Source organism: Lineus longissimus, chromosome 8, assembly GCF_910592395.1.
Source record: "Lineus longissimus chromosome 8, tnLinLong1.2, whole genome shotgun sequence".
NCBI lineage: Eukaryota > Metazoa > Nemertea > Pilidiophora > Heteronemertea > Lineidae > Lineus > Lineus longissimus.
This window is the reverse complement of record NC_088315.1, coordinates 19,460,655-19,466,990: the sequence shown is the minus strand read 5'-3', so window position 1 is coordinate 19,466,990 and position 6,336 is coordinate 19,460,655.

The window sequence follows — 6,336 nt, the reverse complement described above, 5'->3', positions numbered from 1 at the left end:
ATATTCATGGACTAGTCTTGGAAATAACCTCGACAAATCTACCATTTATATTAATTTTCTTCATGTCTTGGACAAAGATTTTTAAACTTTTGATGGTGGTTGTGATGATAGATTGGAACCTAGGCCTACCTCCAAGCAATTGCAGTAGGACTTTTTTAGAGTGGAACGCACCTCAGCAAACACCTATCTATTAACACTAGTTTTAGTCCCAAAGTTGTAGTTTCCATTAAATTTGACCTCTCTTCTCAGGACACCTCTAGGACAGCACTTATCAGTCCCAAGAGTGTCCTTGATAGAGCGGTTCTACTGTGCTCCTTTATTTTTGTTCCCCAATCCATTGCTGTACTTGCCACACCAGAGTCAAACCAGGCTAGGCACTCCAATAGAGTCCCTTTCACCATCCTGATTGTCCTTCCTCTATGCACGAGGCGATAAGACAAGGCCTGTCCATTGCGTCTGGAATGTAAATGGGGCATCTGAAGCTAATAATCAGAATTAAGCACTCCAAGCAAAATGGATTTAGTAGCTCTTCTACTGTATTAGAGGGGACTGAGGGCTTCACTCCCCTCCCCCACAGGTTGCGACATTGTCCCTATCAACCCATTTGCAGCATGGTGGACAGAGAGGGCTACTTATTTAGTATGTGCATTCCGGGAGGTCAAGAATAAATTTCACCCTTGGACATTGTCAAGACAGCAAGGCCATAATCACCGGTTGTTACATTGTCCCCGTGGCATATACCACACTATTTTACACTCTGTGCAAATCTTCACGTCACACCCCATGACAAGTCTGAATCAGATTCATTAGGTTATGACAATGTCCCCATCATGCCACCCTAGGTGAAATTTACAGACGCATAATTTTCAGGTATACAAGGACATCTCATTAATCAATTCTGAAAAATGATGTTTTTTTAGAGCAGTACTAGTTCACCCAGACATAGATGCAGAGACAAAACGTTTCTTCTGCTTATTTACTTGGTTTCTTCTGCAGCTCTAATCTAACAATACAACACCATAAACACTAAAGCAAACAAAATGACATAGTTTACAATTTTATTCTTAATTGAAACAACAACGACAGGTTGTTGGCCTAAATGGCCCTGCTCATGTTAAAAAGAATCACAGAAATACCTCGATGATCTTTAGTCAAAGACAAACAACAGGGAGTGGTTCTTTCTGCCTATCATTCATTTCTACCGATCAGAGTGTCACAAGTTCAGAGCGAAATCACCCGACAGTTATATGGAGTTGCACCAAAATGCAGACTCTTCATTTCATTTGTAAATAGGCATCGATTATTTTTGTTACATTCAATGGACCCAGTCCTACAATCTCTGGAAGAGCCAAGTCTGCACATAATTACTGGTATGCAGATTTGCCCGCGAGGCAGAAAAGACCTGAACATTGCCACTGCTTTAGGAGTGTAGCAACAATATTGCTTCAAAGCAAGAAATGAATCTGCACATATTTACTTGTATGCAGATATGCCAGCAAGACATCAAAACCTTCGTAAGCTCTTAATGAGCTACTAATTCATAAAATTACAAACAGGATTTATCTTACAACTGTACTGCCCAAAAGAAAGAGCCAAGTCTGCACATAACTACTGGTATGCAGATAAGTCAGCGAGGCAGACAAAACCTGAACACTGCCACTGCTTCACAAGTGTAGCACTAGTCGTACTTCGACCTATCAAATCCCCGTGTCTTTTGCGCTTACACCTATGAATTGCCGTGTCAAAATAGACCCGTGTGTCAAATCCCCGTGTCTATTAGCCCCATCGAGCTCGATGGGGCGAATCGGGGGCTAATTTAGACCCATGTTCAACACGGGTTTTTTATAGGTGGAATCTGAATAGCCCCGGCAATTGCAAGTTCTAAGACCCGGCGACAGATGGCACGGTGTAGTTGCCTCGGTATTGCGCACGCGAAATTCCCCTCCAACGGGAAAGAAACACGGGAGAGCTCCCTACCTACAGTGCACCTGTCGCCGGGGCTATTAACCATTATCTAACACCACTGATAGGTGCAAGTGCGCCCCGGGTTTTTTGACACACGGCGAAGACACGGGTCTTGAAAAAACACAGCGTTTTATGACAGGTGGAACTACGACTACTGATATTGCTTCAAAGCAAAACTTAAGTCAGCATATAATAACTTGTATGCAGATTTGCCCGCGAGGCAGAAAAGACCTGAAGACAGCCACTGCTTTAGGAGTGTAGCAATGTTATTGCTTCAAAGCAAAAATGATGTTTGCACACAAGTACTGGTATGCAGATGTGCCTGTTTGACAAAAAGACCCTGAACACTACCAAGCAACACTAATTTACAACTGACATGAAAGAGTATACAGTTTGAGGGAAAGCCACATAATTATTAGATAATTGCCCTCTGTACTAGTGATAATCAGACTGGCCTGAAATTCTCATTATCGACCACTCCTCAGTGGAAATGAATCCAACAAAAAATGGGGTCATTGTATACAGTGGTACTGTATTACCCCGATGAGAAGCACTTTACTGATGTCCCCCACTCTCAGCTAAGATATTTGTGCGCGTACCGGTTTGACTACGGGCTGAAGTTGACGATGTACTCCTGACGGAGCCATTGGGTGCTTCGCCCGCTCATTGACCGAGGCATGGTGACCTGGAGACAGTGACCGGATTAGCACTAGCTGGTCGAAGGACACTTCACAGGGCGTCAATTCGCAACTTCTCATCATTTTTAAGGCGCTACCTATTCACGTGGACCAAGTTTTACCAAGAAACCTACTCCTTACGTAGCGTGGGGTACCAACCCACCGCAGATTCAGGAGTGTGCAATGGTTTCGGAATATCCTACACCCAATTGTGCTGCCCATTCGCAATAGGTTTAACCACCGTCATGAACCCCTGACATTGCCATCTCTCAGACAGTAACAGGCAATGGTGCAATCCGGCTGCAAATTTTTCCCAGAGGGGCAGGATTATGATTATTTCAGACCGATCAGAGTGTCACAAGTTCAGAGCGAAATCACCTGACAGTTATATGGAGTTGCACCAAAATGCAGACTCTTCATTTCATTTGTAAATAGGCATTGATTATTTTTGTTACATTCAATGGAACCAGTCCTACAATCTTTGGAAGAGCCAAGTCTGCACATAATTACTGGTATGCAGATTTGCCCGCGAGGCAGAAAAGACCTGAACATTGCCACTGCTATAGGAGTGAAGCAACAATATTGCTTCAAAGCAAGAAATGAATCTGCACATATTTACTGGTATGCAGATAGGCCAGCAAGGCATCAAAACCTTCGTAAGCTCTTAATGAGCAACTAATTTAAAGAATTACAAACAGGATTTATCTTACAACTGTACTGCTCCAAAGAAAGAGCCAAGTCTGCACATAACTACTGGTATGCAGATAAGTCAGCGAGGCAGACAAAACCTGAACACTGCCACTGCTTCACAAGTGTAGCACTGATATTGCTTCAAAGGAAAACTTAAGTCTGCATATAATAACTTGTATGCAGATTTGCCCGCGAGGCAGAAAAGACCTGAAGACAGCCACTGCTTTAGGAGTGTAGCAATGTTATTGCTTCAAAGCAAAAATGATGTTTGCACACAAGTACTGGTATGCAGATGTGCCTGTTTGACAAAAAGACCCTGAACACTACCAAGCAACACTAATTTACAACTGACATGAAAGAGTATACAGTTTGAGGGAAAGCCACATAATTATTAGATAATTGCCCTCTGTACTAGTGATAATCAGACTGGCCTGAAATTCTCATTATCGACCACTCCTCAGTGGAAATGAATCCAACAAAAAATGGGGTCATTGTATACAGTGGTACTGTATTACCCCGATGAGAAGCACTTTACTGATGTCCCCCACTCTCAGCTAAGATATTTGTGCGCGTACCGGTTTGACTACGGGCTGAAGTTGACGATGTACTCCTGACGGAGCCATTGGGTGCTTCGCCCGCTCATTGACCGAGGCATGGTGACCTGGAGACAGTGACCGGATTAGCACTAGCTGGTCGAAGGACACTTCACAGGGCGTCAATTCGCAACTTCTCATCATTTTTAAGGCGCTACCTATTCACGTGGACCAAGTTTTACCAAGAAACCTACTCCTTACGTAGCGTGGGGTACCAACCCACCGCAGATTCAGGAGTGTGCAATGGTTTCGGAATATCCTACACCCAATTGTGCTGCCCATTCGCAATAGGTTTAACCACCGTCATGAACCCCTGACATTGCCATCTCTCAGACAGTAACAGGCAATGGTGCAATCCGGCTGCAAATTTTTCCCAGAGGGGTGGGATTATGATTATTTCAGACCGATCAGAGTGTCACAAGTTCAGAGCGAAATCACCTGACAGTTATATGGAGTTGCACCAAAATGCAGACTCTTCATTTCATTTGTAAATAGGCATTGATTATTTTTGTTACATTCAATGGAACCCGTCCTACAATCTTTGGAAGAGCCAAGTCTGCACATAATTACTGGTATGCAGATTTGCCCGCGAGGCAGAAAAGACCTGAACATTGCCACTGCTATAGGAGTGAAGCAACAATATTGCTTCAAAGCAAGAAATGAATCTGCACATATTTACTGGTATGCAGATAGGCCAGCAAGGCATCAAAACCTTCGTAAGCTCTTAATGAGCAACTAATTTAAAGAATTACAAACAGGATTTATCTTACAACTGTACTGCTCCAAAGAAAGAGCCAAGTCTGCACATAACTACTGGTATGCAGATAAGTCAGCGAGGCAGACAAAACCTGAACACTGCCACTGCTTCACAAGTGTAGCACTGATATAGCTTCAAAGCAAAATTTAAGTCTGCATATAATAACTTGTATGCAGATTTGCCCGCGAGGCAGAAAAGACCTGAAGGCAGCCACTGCTTTAGGAGTGTAGCAATGTTATTGCTTCAAAGCAAAAATGATGTTTGCACACAAGTACTGGTATGCAGATGTGCCTGTTTGACAAAAAGACCCTGAACACTACCAAGCAACACTAATTTACAACTGACATGAAAGAGTATACAGTTTGAGGGAAAGCCACATAATTATTAGATAATTGCCCTCTGTACTAGTGATAATCAGACTGGCCTGAAATTCTCATTATCGACCACTCCTCAGTGGAAATGAATCCAACAAAAAATGGGGTCATTGTATACAGTGGTACTGTATTACCCCGATGAGAAGCACTTTACTGATGTCCCCCACTCTCAGCTAAGATATTTGTGCGCGTACCGGTTTGACTACGGGCTGAAGTTGACGATGTACTCCTGACGGAGCCATTGGGTGCTTCGCCCGCTCATTGACCGAGGCATGGTGACCTGGAGACAGTGACCGGATTAGCACTAGCTGGTCGAAGGACACTTCACAGGGCGTCAATTCGCAACTTCTCATCATTTTTAAGGCGCTACCTATTCACGTGGACCAAGTTTTACCAAGAAACCTACTCCTTACGTAGCGTGGGGTACCAACCCACCGCAGATTCAGGAGTGTGCAATGGTTTCGGAATATCCTACACCCAATTGTGCTGCCCATTCGCAATAGGTTTAACCACCGTCATGAACCCCTGACATTGCCATCTCTCAGACAGTAACAGGCAATGGTGCAATCCGGCTGCAAATTTTTCCCAGAGGGGCAGGATTATGATTATTTCAGACCGATCAGAGTGTCACAAGTTCAGAGCGAAATCACCTGACAGTTATATGGAGTTGCACCAAAATGCAGACTCTTCATTTCATTTGTAAATAGGCATTGATTATTTTTGTTACATTCAATGGAACCCGTCCTACAATCTTTGGAAGAGCCAAGTCTGCACATAATTACTGGTATGCAGATTTGCCCGCGAGGCAGAAAAGACCTGAACATTGCCACTGCTATAGGAGTGAAGCAACAATATTGCTTCAAAGCAAGAAATGAATCTGCACATATTTACTGGTATGCAGATAGGCCAGCAAGGCATCAAAACCTTCGTAAGCTCTTAATGAGCAACTAATTTAAAGAATTACAAACAGGATTTATCTTACAACTGTACTGCTCCAAAGAAAGAGCCAAGTCTGCACATAACTACTGGTATGCAGATAAGTCAGCGAGGCAGACAAAACCTGAACACTGCCACTGCTTCACAAGTGTAGCACTGATATTGCTTCAAAGCAAAACTTAAGTCTGCATATAATAACTTGTATGCAGATTTGCCCGCGAGGCAGAAAAGACCTGAAGACAGCCACTGCTTTAGGAGTGTAGCAATGTTATTGCTTCAAAGCAAAAATGATGTTTGCACACAAGTATTGGTATGCAGATGTGCCTGTTTGACAAAAAGACCCT